Here is a 16,708-nt window from a genome sequence, read left to right as displayed (position 1 = left end):
TAGCCCAGATGTAGGCAGATTGAAACTATCCTCTGCTATATGCGTTTTTTTTTGTTAATTAAAGTAATCCAAAACTGGGATTGATATTTTTGCTCTTTTATTTTTACTTAAAGTACAATAACTTTTACCATTTTCATTTGTTTTAATAGTATATTGACAGTATTGTTTTCTTTCAAAAATCCACTTAATTTTCTTTACCCGATTATTAAAATGGTAATTGACAAAAACAAACTACATTGTCACCAGAAGAGCAATACAAAATGTACAAGTGATATATTAAAATCATCTTTCCAGCTTGAATTTCAATGATGCATTGGGGCAACGATTTTGTGAGAAACATCTTCACCCTTAAATAAAGATTTTCTTAATTCCTTACCTGTGTGCTAATTAGATATCACCTTGTTTTCACATTAAACAGACTTCCTCATGAGAAAGCAGCAAGGATGCAGTGGCGTTAATGTTTCCTGGTGTCAACCTGTATTATTTCAGTAGATATTCAAATGAGGATGCATCTTGCTGCCTTTCCAATGAAGCAAGTTTAATTTAGTAATAGGTGAAAAACCATCCCTACAAATGTGTTAATCAGAAACTTGGCTTTGTGGACACTTTTCAGAGAACAAATTTGTTAGCATAAAAATAAAGCCAGAAAATGAAGAGCTGTTTAATCACTCAATTGGATTTTTTTGCCAGCATATTTCTTTTTCTCAGCAACCCACTGCTAAATTGTGCTTCCTAGCTGTTTTTATAAAATCACTGAATCAAATCTAACTCTGATTACATCAGAGAAGGCCAGGTACCCTACACCATAAGAGGGGGTTTGAAATTTTGACTTGTCTACATAAAGATCACCAAAATCTGATAACAAGGTCAATTACATCCCTGGGTGGGATTGAACCACCAACCTTTTGGTTAATAGCCTTACACAGTAACTGATTGCGCCACAGCAACACTTTGCAAAAGTCCATACTGACAAAGGCTAATAAGCATTCATCTAGAACGATTCCTAGAAACATTTAAAAAAGTCAATAATGTGGAGAGTTTTTGTAAGATGTTTCTTCCATCAACCAATGAAGAAACACATTGGTACTTTCCCATGATGAGTGAGTGCTTCAGGATCTCTTGCACTTACATGTGCAGCAGAGTACTGTAATGGAAGCATGCTGGGTCCATAACCCAGAGGTAGGCAGATTGAAACTATCCTCTGCTATATGCATTTTTTTTTGTTAATTAAAGTAATCCAAAACTGGGATTGATATTTTTGCTCTTTTATTTTTACTTAAAGTACAATTACTTTTACCATTTTAATTTGTTTTAATAGTATATTGACAGTATTGTTTTCTTTCAAAAATCCAATTAATTTTCTTTACCCGATTATTAAAATGGTAATTGACAAAAACAAACTACATTGTCACCAGAAGAGCAATACAAAATGTACAAATGATATATTAAAATCATCTTTCCAGCTTGAATTTAAATGATGCATTGGGGCAACGATTTTGTGAGAAACATCTTCACCCTTAAATAAAGATTTTCTTAATTCCTTACCTGTGTGCTAATTAGATATCACCTTGTTTTCACATTAAACAGACTTCCACATGAGAAAGCAGCAAGGATGCAGTGGCGTTAATGTTTCCTGGTGTCAACCTGTATTATTTCAGTAGATATTGAAATGAGGATGCATCTTGTTGCCTTTCCAATGAAGCAAGTTTAATTTAGTAATAGGTGAAAAACCATCCCTACAAAGATGTTAATCAGATACTTGGCTTTGTGGACACTTTTCAGAGAACAAATTTGTTAGCATAAAAATAAAGCCAGAAAATGAAGAGCTATTTAATCACTCAATTGGATTTTTTTGCCAGCTTATTTCTTTTTCTCTGCAACCCACTGCTAAATTGTGCTTCCTAGCTGTTTTTATAAAATCACTGAATCAAATCTAACTCTGATTACATCAGAGAAGGCCAGGTACCCTACACCATAACAGGGGTTTTCGAAATTTTGACTTGTCTACATAAAGATCACCAAAATCTGATAACAAGGTCAATTACGTCCCTGGGTGGGATTGAACCACCAACCTTTTGGTTAATAGCCTTACACAGTAACTGATTGCACCACAGCAACACTTTGCAAAAGTCCATACTGACAAAGGCTAATAAGCATTCATCTAGAACGATTCCTAGAAACATTTTAAAAAGTCAATAATGTGGAGAGTTTTTGTAAGATGTTTCTTCCATCAACCAATGAAGAAACACATTGGTACTTTCCCATGATGAGTGAGTGCTTCAGGATCTCTTGCACTTACATGTGCAGCAGAGTACTGTAATGGAAGCATGCTGGGTCCATAACCCAGAGGTAGGCAGATTGAAACTATCCTCTGCTATATGCATTTTTTTTGTTAATTAAAGTAATCCAAAACTGGGATTGATATTTTTGCTCTTTTATTTTTACTTAAAGTACAATAACTTTTACCATTTTAATTTGTTTTAATAGTATATTGACAATATTGTTTTCTTTCAAAAATCCACTTAATTTTCTTTACCCGATTATTAAAATGGTAATTGACAAAAACAAACTACATTATCACCAGAAGAGCAATATAAAATGTTCAAGTAATATATTAAAATCATCTTTCCAGCTTGGATTTCAATGATGCATTGGGGCAACGATTTTGTGAGAAACATCTTCACCCTTAAATAAAGATTTTCTTAATTCCTTACCTGTGTGCTAATTAGATATCACCTTGTTTTCACATTAAACAGACTTCCACATGAGAAAACAGCAAAGATGCAGTGGCGTTAATGTTTCATGGTGTCAACCTGTATTATTTCCGTAGATATTGAAATGAGGATGCATCTTGCTGCCTTTCCAATGAAGCAAGTTTAATTTAGTAATAGGTGAAAAACCATCCCTACAAAGATGTTAATCAGATACTTGGCTTTGTGGACACTTTTCAGAGAACAAATTTGTTATCATAAAAATAAAGCCAGAAAATGAAGAGCTGTTTAATCACTCAATTGGATTTTTCTGCCAGCATTTTTCTTTTTCTCTGCAACTCACTGCTAAATTGTGCTTCCTAGCTGTTTTTTTTATAAAATCACTTAATCAAATCTAACTCTGATTACATCAGAGAAGGCCAGGTACCCTACACCATAAGAGGGGGTTTGCAATTTTGACTTGTCTACTTAAATATCACCAAAATCTGATCACAAGGTCAATCACGTCCCTGGGTGGGATTGAACCACCAACCTTTTGATTAATAGCTGAACACACTAACCGATTGCGCCACAGAGACACTTTGCAAAAAGTAAATACTGACAAAGACTAATAAGCATTCATCTAGAACGTTTCCTAGAAAAACTTTAAAAAGTCAATAATCTGGAGAGTTTTTGTAAGATGTTTCTTCCAGCAACCAATGAAGAAACACATTGGTACTTTCGCATGATGAGTGAGTGCTTCAGGATCTCTTGCACTTACATGTGCAGCAGAGTACTGTAATGGAAGCATGCTGGGTCCATAACCCAGAGGTAGGCAGATTGAAACTATCCTTTGCTATATGCATATTTTTTTGTTCATTAAAGTAATCCAAAACTGGGATTGATATTTTAGCTTTTATTTTTACTTAAAGTACAATAACTTTTACCATTTTAATTTGTTTTAATAGTATATTGACAGTATTGTTTTCTTTCAAAAATCCACTTAATTTTCTTTACCCTATTATTAAAATGGTAATTGACAAAAACAAACTACATTGTCACCAGAAGAGCAATACAAAATGTACAAGTGATATATTAAAATCATCTTTCCAGCTTGAATTTCAATGATGCATTGGGGCAACGATTTTGTGAGAAACATCTTCACCCTTAAATAAAGATTTTCTTAATTCCTTACCTGTGTGCTAATTAGATATCACCTTGTTTTCACATTAAACAGACTTCCACATGAGAAAGCAGCAAGGATGCAGTGGCGTTAATGTTTCCTGGTGTCAACCTGTATTATTTCAGTAGATATTGAAATGAGGATGCATCTTGCTGCCTTTCCAATGAAGCAAGTTTAATTTAGTAATAGGTGAAAAACCATCCCTACAAAGATGTTAATCAGATATTTGGCTTTGTGGACACTTTTCAGAGAACAAATTTGTAAGCATAAAAGTAAAGCCAGAAAATGAAGAGCTGTTTAATCACTCAATTGGATTTTTTTGCCAGCATATTTCTTTTTCTCTGCAAACCACTGCTAAATTGTGCTTCCTAGCTGTTTTTATAAAATCACTGAATCAAATCTAACTCTGATTACATCAGAGAAGGCCAGGTACCCTACACCATAAGAGGGGTTTTTGAAATTTTGACTTGTCTACTTAAAGATCACCAAAATCTGATAACAAGGTCAATTACGTCCCTGGGTGGGATTGAACCACCAACCTTTTGGTTAATAGCCTTACACACTAACTGATTGCGCCACAGCGACACTTTGCAAAAGTACATACTGACAAAGGCTGATAAGCATTCATCTAGAACGTTTCCAAGAAAAACTTTAAATAGTCAATAATCTGGAGAGTTTTTGTAAGATGTTTCTTCCATCAACCAATGAAGAAACACATTGGTACTTTCCCATGATGAGTGAGTGCTTCAGGATCTCTTGCAATTACATGTGCAGCAGAGTACTGTAATGGAAGCATGCTGGGTCCATAGCCCAGAGGTAGGCAGATTGAAACTATCCTCTGCTATATGCATTTTTTTTTGTTAATTAAAGTAATCCAAAACTGGGATTGATATTTTTGCTCTTTTATTTTTACTTAAAGTACAATAACTTTTACCATTTTAATTTGTTTTAATAGTATATTGACAGTATTGTTTTCTTTCAAAAATCCACTTAATTTTCTTTACCCGATTATTAAAATGGTAATTGACAAAAATAAACTGATGAGGATACTACTGCAGTCTTTGTTTCGTCTGTACCCGCTGAAAGAGCAGCAAAAGTTGGAGATCTTGATGGGACAGTTGAAAGGGCTTGCACTTAGAGAGGTTACTTCCTGGCCTACTGAAGAGAAGAAGACTGTGGACCAGATCCTCAACAGGCTTGCTACCACATTTGACACAAGGACAGTGTCAGAACTTAAAATGCACTTCTTTGCTCGAAAGCAACAACCAGGAGAGTCACTACGGGGCTATGCCCTCAGCTTTCAGGAAGCACTCAGAGATGTTCAGCAAGCAGACCCTGAGGAAGTGCATGACAAAGAGAAAATGTTATTGGACCAGTTCACTGAAGTTGCAAGGGGCGAATTTGTAAAAACTCAGCTGCGACTATTGAGATTGCAGAAGCCTGGAAGCACATTCCTGGATTTTAAAGAGGCTGCGATTAAAGTTCTAGGCTCCAGTCTTACTTCAGGGGCTGTTCCACAAGAGTCTATTCCAGAGATGCCACGGTATCAAGAGAATTCTGATGCCCAGGAGTCAAGTTTTAAAGGAGCTACTTACCCACCTACAGTAAAAGGAGTGACAGTGCCATGTTCAAAGACATGCATATTTGACTCTTCTAGTGAGTTACGAAGTCTGCTGGCTGAACTGACACGTGGTGTGACAGAGATGCGCAGAGACCTGCAGATTCTGAAGAGACAGCAGGCACTGCTCCATGAAGAAATGGAATGGTGCCAGGAGAGGAGACCACTGAACAGTTCCCAATGGGACCTACATAGAAACAGGGAGACACTTTTTTCCAACCACTTTGCCTCCCAAAGGCGACCCATTTTTCAAAGCTGTGAAGGAAGCGGACAAATTAAGAGAGAATTTGAGCAGCCAGATCATTTAAACTCCAAATTCATGTGGTTAACCCGTTATGTTAGCCAATGCCCGGTGGTTCAAGTTTGCATCAATGGAGTCTCAATGCCCGCTCTCTTAGACACTGGATCACAAGTGACCACAATACAAGCAACACAGTTTGAGCAGCATTGGACTGAGGAACAGATGTTTCCGTCAACTTCCACATTGATAAACCCGATTGCAAGCAATGGGCACTGCATCCCTTGCAAAGGATACTGGGAAGCTGAAATTCAAATCGGACGAACAGTGCTACCACAGCAAGGCTTCATCATCACCACTGCCCAAGATGATGGATTGCCTCCAGTGATAGTGGGCATGAATGTGTTGCGGAACTGCTGTGAGGAGCTCGTAGCAGCACTCCAAGGAGAGTTTCAAACTGACAAGCTCCAGGAGAAACAAGGCCTTCAACCTGGGATAGCCAAACAAAAGGGAAGAATGATAACAGAATTATCTGTAAGAGAGGAACATGAAAAAAATAAGGCCAGCCAAATAATGATAGAAATGCCCATCTCCAGTGTCCAGATTATCCGAAAGAATGCTTCAATGTTAGGCATGAATAATATAGCATCCAGTTCTAGAAACTGTGAGCAACCTATTCAAGGAACCAGTTTTGACCACCTGCAAGATAAAAGTCAGATGATAAGACACCTCAAAGCCTTACTGAAGATTGGGAAATACCTGACCAAGCGACAAAGGCAAGAATCCTCGCCAGAACTCCTGAAGTTGTTGAGACAGCGAGAAAGGCTGTTTGAAGAGAAAGGACAGTTGGTTCGATGTAGTGTGGATCCTAATACTCATTATAGGATCAGTCAACTTGTAATTCCAAGACAAAGTGCTTGTTATGTGCTTGAAGAATATCACGACAAGTCAGGTCACCCTGGGTGCAAAAGGATGGAAACAAGCATCTGGAAAAAGTTCTTTTGGGTTGAAATGAGGGAAGACATCAAGAGATGGTGCCGAAACTGTCCAACCTGTTCTGTAAGAAGAACCTTGCTGCCTCTTTCTCTCCAGAATCCATTGTCCCAAACCAGCTGTGATACTGAATCCCAAGATGGAATGGAAGAGGCTCATAAAATGTATTTACAGCAGACTAAGGTGGTTTGTCACCGACAAGGAGGCAAGAAGACTAGGGCTTGCAAAACAGAAAACCACCATAGTCAGCTGCAGTTTTGTACAGCATGTCCCAAAGACAGTTTAGAAAGAGTTCAATACTCATCCATGGCAGGGGGGTTGAGGTTTCCTAGACAAACTTTTCAAGACCATATACTGTCCAGATTTCAACCGATTGCTCCAGGAGCATGTGTTAATGTACTATAGCACAAAAGGAATTATACCTATCAGATACTGATGTTAAAAATGTTGATAAATGTTAATGTTTCAGACATAATCTGTGTTCACTAATGAATGTGACTGGATATAGTGAGAAGTTTATATAGGGATAAAACCAAAATGCGTGAGGACACGCATGTTTTGGGGGGGGGCACGTGTGATATCCCATAACAACAAGGACATTTTTGACAACAGTGTAGTTGCCTGTGCCATTTTAAATAAAGTTTATTTAAAAGAAAATTGAACAGCAGTTTGAGAAGTCAGTTGGAGCCATGGTGAGGAAAGAGCTGGCGACGCCATTACGCAGAGATGAGCAGCTGAGAGAGGGGAGACAAATAAGCTGAAAATTGCATGAGAGAGTAAGCAGTAGTGCAAAATACAGCAGTGGAAGTGCAGCAATTAACAAGTAAGAACGCCATGACACTCTCAGCCAAGAGAGTGCACAGCAAGTGTCAGAGACAGGAGAGTATAAAGCCTTTATACCAATGCTGACTGGCCTACATCTGAGGGGAAACTGCCTCAGAAACATCTATTGACTGGGTGAGATAAATCCATATTTATACTGAAACCTACTCCACTGCAAAGGACATTATCCTATATTTACTATACCTATGCAGCGATTTACATGGGAAGCAGCTCCAGTTTGTTTTAAACAATCATCTTTACTACACAGAGCTACAATATTTTGTTCACAGCTAAAGGAGACAATAGCTGCATATAACTATGTAACAACATAACCGGGCCCCAACGTGCACATAGAGACTCCCTGCAGTGACACCAATGTTATCTTGGACTTAAATATTGTCTGCATAAGTTGATTTCTATTACTAAGCAACATAGTATTAATCTCAGATTTAGTTATATTACCATTTGTGTAATGACTTAAAGTGTATATGGTGTCTGTGTTTAAGTTGCTTGAATCAAATCTTTCCCTTCCCTACTGTAATCAGTTCCTTTTCTGAGTTATGTGGTAAACCATTTATTCTTTCATACAAAGCCCTGCCTGCCTTTCTTTGTGTCTGGGGAAACCTTGCCTCTCTGCCAGGAATAGAGAAGAGCTGCTGCTGAAGGAGGAATAGTCCATCAAGGTATCCCTGACCTGTTCCACATAGTTTACACACTTGTTATACCGGGGTGTTACATTGTGTGTGACTGACCTTAGGAAGAAACCGGAGCCTCCGCTGCAGTGACCCAGCAACCAGGGCACGGGAGTATACAGTGCCGCTGGGAGTGATGAAGCTGCAGTAAAGATGTCTATTAGACCTAGCCTGCTGCAGCCCTTGTAGATTCTCATAAAAAAAGTTCTTCTTTTCTTGTCAAAATTAATAGCTAAGAATAGGCTGCTTGAGGCAGGCCCCTGTTAAGTGGCCTGCTACTGAAGGCAACAACTACAAACTGAGCTCCCTGTTCATGGAAGCGGGGTTATAGAGGAGAATGCGCTGAGCATCTTGGGAACAGTCAAAAGCTTTGAGCCGGTTGGTGCCTCAGATCAAGATCCTACTCTACACCCCAATGTGAATCCTTGTGGAGTCCAGTGTACCCCACAGAAGAAATTAATGTGTCACACCCATTGGCAGCAACCTTAGAATAGCTGCTGATGGGCACAATTGAGAAAGGAAGGGGGGGGGACATTTGAATCCAGCACATAGATGCAATTCAAATATGTAATTTGAACCTTCCTATTTTAAAATATAATGGATGAACCTCACCCTGTGAGAACAATCTTCATGATATAGAGATCTCATATGCAAAATAAGTATGAGTTGGGATAGGGCTGGGGAGGGTGGCTGCTCGGGCAGCCCCTCCCCCGTCAAGTTAAGGAGATTCAACTGAGGAAGCACAAGGGAACTCTCGTCTGGGGACAACAACTGCAGGGAGACCACATCTTTTCAGATGAACATGGGAGGGCGGAAGGCTGCCTAATACTGAAGCACCATCAAATATCAAACCATATGCAATAACTAGTACAAGTATTCCTGGGGGAAGGTCTGCAGGAGACGAATTTGCATACGGTGATGTCATCCAAGCAGTGGGCCAAAGTTGGCTGGAACCCTCATCTGCATATGAAAAGAGAAAAGGGTTATGCAGGGCATGGCGGCATTTTGCGGCGCTTGGATGACCCCTAGTTCGCATTAAACACCTCCACCCTCCTTCGGTGTGGGGCTCATGTTGACTATGCCCCAGCCCCTGAAGCATTCAAGCTGATTTCTTGCAGCAGCTGGGCACTGTAACAGCTCCAGAGCTGCTCTGTAAGGCAAATAAAAGGGTGTGGGCCCTGCAGCACTACCTGTAGTTCGCATTGTGCGTTGGAAGGCACAAAGTAAGCAGACGGGAGAAGTCAGGATAGTGCGCAAGGGCATAGAAGGGAGCGGCTCAAGAAAAGAGAAGTGGAAACAGACAGCAAACTAGGCTGGAGAGAGACCTGAGACAAAGAGATCTGAATTATACGAGAGCCGACCAGGGGAAACACAAATTATGCAGTCAAGTTTCCCACATTTGGGGAAATCGCAGGGGCAGCACAGCCAGAGTGCAATGGGTGAGCCTTGCCCTTGGAGAAGCACCTTCAAGATCATAGTATCTCACCTGGCAGGTAAATAGGAGTTGGGCTAGAGCTGGGGAGGGTCGCTGCTCGGGCACCCCCCTGTCAAGTGAAGGAGATCCAACTGAGGCAGCACAATGGAACTCTCGAAAGAAGAACAAGGCTAGAGGAAGATCTGAGACAAAGAAATCTGACTTTTACCAGAGCTGACCAGCGGAAAACACAAACACAGTCCCCCACTACCACAAATAATGCAGGCGAGTTTCCCACATTTGGGGAAATCACAGGGGTCAGCATACCCAGAATGCAATGAATGAACCTCACCCTGGGTGAACAATCTTCATGACCATGGTGTCTCCTATGCAAAATAAGTATGATTTGGGATAGGGCTGGGGAGGGCCGCTGCTCAGGCACATCTCTGTCAAGTAAAGGAAATTCAACTGAGGCAGCACAAGGGAACTCTCATCTGGGGACAACAACTGCAGGGAGAACACATATTTTCAGATGAACATGGGAGGGCAGAAGGCTGCCTAATACTGAAGCACCCCCAAACAACAAACCAAATGCAACAACTAGTGCAAGCATTCCTGGGGGAAGGCCTGCAGCAGATGGATTTGCATATGGTGATGTTATCCAAGCAGTGGGTCAAAGTTGGCTTCAACCCTCATCTGCATATGAAAAGAGAAAAGGGGCGTGCAGGGCATGGCGGCCTTTTGCGCTGCTTGGATGACCCCTAGATCGCATTAAACACCCCCACCCTCCTTTGGTGTGGGGCTCATGTTGGCCATGCCCCATCCCATGAAGCATTCAAGCTGATTTCTTGCAGCAGCTGGGCACTGTAACAGCTCCAGAGCTGCTCTGTAAGGCAAGTAAAAGGGTGTGGGCCCTGCAGCACTACCTGTAGTTTGCATTGTGCATTGGAAGGCACAAAGTAAGCAGACGGGAGGAGAAGTCAGGATAGTGCACAAGGGTATAGAAGGGAGGGGCTCAAGAAAAGAGAAGTGGAAACAGACAGCAAACTAGGCTGGAGAGAGACCTGAGACAAAGAGATCTGAATTATACGAGAGCCGACCAGGGGAAACACAAATTATGCAGTCAAGTTTCCCACATTTGGGGAAATTGCAGGGGCAGCACACCCAGAGTGCAATGGGTGAGCCTTGCCCTGGGAGAAGCACCTTCATGATCATAGTATCTCACCTGGCAGGTAAGTAGGAGTTGGGCTAGAGCTGGGGAGGGTCGCTGCTCGGGCACCCCCCTGTCAAGTGAAGGAGATCCAACTGAGGCAGCACAAAGGAACTCTCGAAAGAAGAACAAGGCTAGAGGAAGATCTGAGACAAAGAAATCTGACTTTTACCAGAGCTGACCAGAGGAAAGCACAAACACAGTCCACCACTACCACAAATAATGCAGTCGAGTTTCCCACATTTGGGGAAATCACAGGGGTCAGCATACCCAGAGTGCAATGAATGAACCGCACCCTGGGAGAACAATCTTCATAACAATGGTATCTCCTATGCAAAATAAGTATGATTTGGGATAGGGCTGGGGAGGGCCGCTGCTCAGGCACATCTCTGTCAAGTAAAGGAGATTCAACTGAGGCAGCACAAGGGAACTCTCATCTGGGGACAACAACTGCAGGGAGAACACATATTTTCAGATGAACATGGGAGGGCGGAAGGCTGCCTAATACTGAAGCACCCCCAAACAACAAACCAAATGCAACAACTAGTGCAAGCATTCCTGGGGGAAGGCCTGCAGCAGATAGATTTGCATATGGTGATGTCATCCAAGCAGTGGGTCAAAGTTGGCTTCAACCCTCGTCTGCATATGAAAAGAGAAAAGGGGCGTGCAGGGCATGGTGGCCTTTTGCGGCACTTGGCTGACCCCTAGTTTGCATTAAACACCTCCACCCTCCTTCGGTGTGGGGCTCATGTTGGCTATGCCCCAGCCCCTGAAGCATTCAAGCTGATTTCTTGCAGCAGCTGGGCACTGTAACAGCTCCAGAGCTGCTCTGTAAGGCAAGTAAAAGGGTGTGGGCCCTGCAGCACTACCTGTAGTTCGCATTGTGCGTTGGAAGGCACAAAGTAAGCAGAAAGGAGGAGAAGTCAGGATAGTGCGCAAGGGCATAGAAGGGAGCGGCTCAAGAAAAGAGAAGTGGAAACAGACAGCAAACTAGGCTGGAGAGAGACCTGAGACAAAGATATCTGAATTATACGAGACCTGACCAGGGGAAACACAAATTATGCAGTCAAGTTTCCCACATTTGGGGAAATCGCAGGAGCAGCACACTCAGAGTGCAATGGGTGAGCCTTGCCCTTGGAGAAGCACCTTCATGATCATAGTATCTCACCTGGCAGGTAAGTATGAGTTGGGCTAGAGCTGGGGAGGGTCGCTGCTCGGGCACCCCCCTGTCAAGTGAAGGAGATCCAACTGAGGCAGCACAAAGGAACTCTCGAAAGAAGAACAAGGCTAGAGGAAGATCTGAGACAAAGAAATCTGACTTTTACCAGAGCTGACCAGAGGAAAGCACAAACACAGTCCACCACTACCACAAATAATGCAGTCGAGTTTCCCACATTTGGGGAAATCACAGGGGTCAGCATACCCAGAGTGCAATGAATGAACCGCACCCTGGGAGAACAATCTTCATAACAATGGTATCTCCTATGCAAAATAAGTATGATTTGGGATATGGCTGGGGAGGGCCGCTGCTCAGGCACATCTCTGTCAAGTAAAGGAGATTCAACTGAGGCAGCACAAGGGAACTCTCATCTGGGGACAACAACTGCAGGGAGAACACATATTTTCAGATGAACATGGGAGGGCAGAAGGCTGCCTAATACTGAAGCACCCCCAAACAACAAACCAAATGCAACAACTAGTGCAAGCATTCCTGGGGGAAGGCCTGCAGCAGATAGATTTGCATATGGTGATGTCATCCAAGCAGTGGGTCAAAGTTGGCTTCAACCCTCGTCTGCATATGAAAAGAGAAAAGGGGCGTGCAGGGCATGGTGGCCTTTTGCAGCACTTGGCTGACCCCTAGTTTGCATTAAACACCTCCACCCTCCTTCGATGTGGGGCTCATGTTGGCTATGCCCCAGCCCCTGAAGCATTCAAGCTGATTTCTTGCAGCAGCTGGGCACTGTAACAGCTCCAGAGCTGCTCTGTAAGGCAAGTAAAAGGGTGTGGGCCCTGCAGCACTACCTGTAGTTCGCATTGTGCGTTGGAAGGCACAAAGTAAGCAGAAAGGAGGAGAAGTCAGGATAGTGCGCAAGGGCATAGAAGGGAGCGGCTCAAGAAAAGAGAAGTGGAAACAGACAGCAAACTAGGCTGGAGAGAGACCTGAGACAAAGAGATCTGAATTATACGAGACCTGACCAGGGGAAACACAAATTATGCAGTCAAGTTTCCCACATTTGGGGATATCGCAGGGGCAGCACACCCAGAGTGCAATGGGTGAGCCTTGCCCTGGGAGAAGCACCTTCATGATCATAGTATCTCACCTGGCAGGTAAGTAGGAGTTGGGCTAGAGCTGGGGAGGGTCGCTGCTCGGGCACCCCCCTGTCAAGTGAAGGAGATCCAACTGAGGCAGCACAAGGAAACTCTCGAAAGAAGAACAAGGCTAGAGGAAGATCTGAAACAAAGAAATCTGACTTTTACCAGAGATCAGAGGAAAACACAAACACAGTCCCCCACTACCAACAAATAAAGCAGTCACGTTTCCCACATTTGGGGAAATCACAGGGGTCAGCATACCCAGAATGCAATGAATGAACCTCACCCTGGGAGAGTAATCTTCATGACCATGGTATCTCCTATGCAAAATAAGTATGATTTGGGATAGGGCTGGGGAGGGCCGCTGCTCATGCACATCTCTGTCAAGTAAAGGAGATTCAACTGAGGCAGCACAAGGGAACTCTCATCTGGGGACAACAACTGCAGGGAGAACACATATTTTCAGATGAACATGGGAGGGCAGAAGGCTGCCTAATACTGAAGCACCCCCAAACAACAAACCAAATGCAACAACTAGTGCAAGCATTCCTGGGGGAAGGCCTGCAGCAGATGGATTTGCATATGGTGATGTTATCCAAGCAGTGGGTCAAAGTTGGCTTCAACCCTCATCTGCATATGAAAAGAGAAAAGGGGCGTGCAGGGCATGGCGGCCTTTTGCGCTGCTTGGATGACCCCTAGATCGCATTAAACACCCCCACCCTCCTTTGGTGTGGGGCTCATGTTGGCCATGCCCCATCCCATGAAGCATTCAAGCTGATTTCTTGCAGCAGCTGGGCACTGTAACAGCTCCAGAGCTGCTCTGTAAGGCAAGTAAAAGGGTGTGGGCCCTGCAGCACTACCTGTAGTTTGCATTGTGCATTGGAAGGCACAAAGTAAGCAGACGGGAGGAGAAGTCAGGATAGTGCACAAGGGTATAGAAGGGAGGGGCTCAAGAAAAGAGAAGTGGAAACAGACAGCAAACTAGGCTGGAGAGAGACCTGAGACAAAGAGATCTGAATTATACGAGAGCCGACCAGGGGAAACACAAATTATGCAGTCAAGTTTCCCACATTTGGGGAAATTGCAGGGGCAGCACACCCAGAGTGCAATGGGTGAGCCTTGCCCTGGGAGAAGCACCTTCATGATCATAGTATCTCACCTGGCAGGTAAGTAGGAGTTGGGCTAGAGCTGGGGAGGGTCGCTGCTCGGGCACCCCCCTGTCAAGTGAAGGAGATCCAACTGAGGCAGCACAAAGGAACTCTCGAAAGAAGAACAAGGCTAGAGGAAGATCTGAGACAAAGAAATCTGACTTTTACCAGAGCTGACCAGAGGAAAGCACAAACACAGTCCACCACTACCACAAATAATGCAGTCGAGTTTCCCACATTTGGGGAAATCACAGGGGTCAGCATACCCAGAGTGCAATGAATGAACCGCACCCTGGGAGAACAATCTTCATAACAATGGTATCTCCTATGCAAAATAAGTATGATTTGGGATATGGCTGGGGAGGGCCGCTGCTCAGGCACATCTCTGTCAAGTAAAGGAGATTCAACTGAGGCAGCACAAGGGAACTCTCATCTGGGGACAACAACTGCAGGGAGAACACATATTTTCAGATGAACATGGGAGGGCAGAAGGCTGCCTAATACTGAAGCACCCCCAAACAACAAACCAAATGCAACAACTAGTGCAAGCATTCCTGGGGGAAGGCCTGCAGCAGATAGATTTGCATATGGTGATGTCATCCAAGCAGTGGGTCAAAGTTGGCTTCAACCCTCGTCTGCATATGAAAAGAGAAAAGGGGCGTGCAGGGCATGGTGGCCTTTTGCGGCACTTGGCTGACCCCTAGTTTGCATTAAACACCTCCACCCTCCTTCGGTGTGGGGCTCATGTTGGCTATGCCCCAGCCCCTGAAGCATTCAAGCTGATTTCTTGCAGCAGCTGGGCACTGTAACAGCTCCAGAGCTGCTCTGTAAGGCAAGTAAAAGGGTGTGGGCCCTGCAGCACTACCTGTAGTTCGCATTGTGCGTTGGAAGGCACAAAGTAAGCAGAAAGGAGGAGAAGTCAGGATAGTGCGCAAGGGCATAGAAGGGAGCGGCTCAAGAAAAGAGAAGTGGAAACAGACAGCAAACTAGGCTGGAGAGAGACCTGAGACAAAGAGATCTGAATTATACGAGACCTGACCAGGGGAAACACAAATTATGCAGTCAAGTTTCCCACATTTGGGGAAATCGCAGGGGCAGCACACCCAGAGTGCAATGGGTGAGCCTTGCCCTGGGAGAAGCACCTTCATGATCATAGTATCTCACCTGGCAGGTAAGTAGGAGTTGGGCTAGAGCTGGGGAGGGTCGCTGCTCGGGCACCCCCCTGTCAAGTGAAGGAGATCCAACTGAGGCAGCACAAGGAAACTCTCGAAAGAAGAACAAGGCTAGAGGAAGATCTGAAACAAAGAAATCTGACTTTTACCAGAGATCAGAGGAAAACACAAACACAGTCCCCCACTACCAACAAATAAAGCAGTCACGTTTCCCACATTTGGGGAAATCACAGGGGTCAGCATACCCAGAATGCAATGAATGAACCTCACCCTGGGAGAGTAATCTTCATGACCATGGTATCTCCTATGCAAAATAAGTATGATTTGGGATAGGGCTGGGGAGGGCCGCTGCTCATGCACATCTCTGTCAAGTAAAGGAGATTCAACTGAGGCAGCACAAGGGAACTCTCATCTGGGGACAACAACTGCAGGGAGAACACATATTTTCAGATGAACATGGGAGGGCAGAAGGCTGCCTAATACTGAAGCACCCCCAAACAACAAACCAAATGCAACAACTAGTGCAAGCATTCCTGGGGGAAGGCCTGCAGCAGATGGATTTGCATATGGTGATGTTATCCAAGCAGTGGGTCAAAGTTGGCTTCAACCCTCATCTGCATATGAAAAGAGAAAAGGGGCGTGCAGGGCATGGCGGCCTTTTGCGCTGCTTGGATGACCCCTAGATCGCATTAAACACCCCCACCCTCCTTTGGTGTGGGGCTCATGTTGGCCATGCCCCATCCCATGAAGCATTCAAGCTGATTTCTTGCAGCAGCTGGGCACTGTAACAGCTCCAGAGCTGCTCTGTAAGGCAAGTAAAAGGGTGTGGGCCCTGCAGCACTACCTGTAGTTTGCATTGTGCATTGGAAGGCACAAAGTAAGCAGACGGGAGGAGAAGTCAGGATAGTGCACAAGGGTATAGAAGGGAGGGGCTCAAGAAAAGAGAAGTGGAAACAGACAGCAAACTAGGCTGGAGAGAGACCTGAGACAAAGAGATCTGAATTATACGAGAGCCGACCAGGGGAAACACAAATTATGCAGTCAAGTTTCCCACATTTGGGGAAATTGCAGGGGCAGCACACCCAGAGTGCAATGGGTGAGCCTTGCCCTGGGAGAAGCACCTTCATGATCATAGTATCTCACCTGGCAGGTAAGTAGGAGTTGGGCTAGAGCTGGGGAGGGTCGCTGCTCGGGCACCCCCCTGTCAAGTGAAGG

The 16,708-nt window shown here is 44.0% G+C and overlaps 13 non-coding genes across 13 annotated transcripts; all 13 read right to left on the bottom strand.

The window, feature by feature from the left end:
- Positions 1–9,574: 9,574 nt before the first annotated feature.
- LOC135049643 (U1 spliceosomal RNA) lies at positions 9,575–9,737 on the bottom strand. Its single transcript, XR_010241363.1, has one exon. It is a non-coding gene; the product is annotated as a U1 spliceosomal RNA (small nuclear RNA).
- A 152-nt stretch (positions 9,738–9,889) lies between these two features.
- LOC135049351 (U1 spliceosomal RNA) lies at positions 9,890–10,053 on the bottom strand. The gene has a single exon (XR_010241111.1). It is a non-coding gene; the product is annotated as a U1 spliceosomal RNA (small nuclear RNA).
- A 674-nt stretch (positions 10,054–10,727) lies between these two features.
- On the bottom strand, positions 10,728–10,890 carry LOC135049404 (U1 spliceosomal RNA). The gene has a single exon (XR_010241161.1). It is a non-coding gene; the product is annotated as a U1 spliceosomal RNA (small nuclear RNA).
- A 152-nt stretch (positions 10,891–11,042) lies between these two features.
- On the bottom strand, positions 11,043–11,206 carry LOC135049273 (U1 spliceosomal RNA). Its single transcript, XR_010241037.1, has one exon. It is a non-coding gene; the product is annotated as a U1 spliceosomal RNA (small nuclear RNA).
- A 674-nt stretch (positions 11,207–11,880) lies between these two features.
- On the bottom strand, positions 11,881–12,043 carry LOC135049570 (U1 spliceosomal RNA). The gene has a single exon (XR_010241308.1). It is a non-coding gene; the product is annotated as a U1 spliceosomal RNA (small nuclear RNA).
- Positions 12,044–12,195: 152 nt separating this feature from the next.
- LOC135049272 (U1 spliceosomal RNA) lies at positions 12,196–12,359 on the bottom strand. Its single transcript, XR_010241036.1, has one exon. It is a non-coding gene; the product is annotated as a U1 spliceosomal RNA (small nuclear RNA).
- A 674-nt stretch (positions 12,360–13,033) lies between these two features.
- LOC135049507 (U1 spliceosomal RNA) lies at positions 13,034–13,196 on the bottom strand. The gene has a single exon (XR_010241254.1). It is a non-coding gene; the product is annotated as a U1 spliceosomal RNA (small nuclear RNA).
- A 149-nt stretch (positions 13,197–13,345) lies between these two features.
- On the bottom strand, positions 13,346–13,510 carry LOC135049524 (U1 spliceosomal RNA). The gene has a single exon (XR_010241270.1). It is a non-coding gene; the product is annotated as a U1 spliceosomal RNA (small nuclear RNA).
- A 674-nt stretch (positions 13,511–14,184) lies between these two features.
- On the bottom strand, positions 14,185–14,347 carry LOC135049403 (U1 spliceosomal RNA). The gene has a single exon (XR_010241160.1). It is a non-coding gene; the product is annotated as a U1 spliceosomal RNA (small nuclear RNA).
- A 152-nt stretch (positions 14,348–14,499) lies between these two features.
- On the bottom strand, positions 14,500–14,663 carry LOC135049270 (U1 spliceosomal RNA). The gene has a single exon (XR_010241034.1). It is a non-coding gene; the product is annotated as a U1 spliceosomal RNA (small nuclear RNA).
- Positions 14,664–15,337: 674 nt separating this feature from the next.
- LOC135049440 (U1 spliceosomal RNA) lies at positions 15,338–15,500 on the bottom strand. The gene has a single exon (XR_010241193.1). It is a non-coding gene; the product is annotated as a U1 spliceosomal RNA (small nuclear RNA).
- A 149-nt stretch (positions 15,501–15,649) lies between these two features.
- On the bottom strand, positions 15,650–15,814 carry LOC135049523 (U1 spliceosomal RNA). Its single transcript, XR_010241269.1, has one exon. It is a non-coding gene; the product is annotated as a U1 spliceosomal RNA (small nuclear RNA).
- A 674-nt stretch (positions 15,815–16,488) lies between these two features.
- On the bottom strand, positions 16,489–16,651 carry LOC135049402 (U1 spliceosomal RNA). The gene has a single exon (XR_010241159.1). It is a non-coding gene; the product is annotated as a U1 spliceosomal RNA (small nuclear RNA).
- Positions 16,652–16,708: the final 57 nt, after the last annotated feature.

Source organism: Pseudophryne corroboree, unplaced genomic scaffold (assembly GCF_028390025.1).
Source record: "Pseudophryne corroboree isolate aPseCor3 unplaced genomic scaffold, aPseCor3.hap2 scaffold_99, whole genome shotgun sequence".
Taxonomy (NCBI): domain Eukaryota; kingdom Metazoa; phylum Chordata; class Amphibia; order Anura; family Myobatrachidae; genus Pseudophryne; species Pseudophryne corroboree.
Note: the sequence above shows the minus strand (reverse complement) of the source record. Positions and strands in the feature narration are given on the sequence as shown.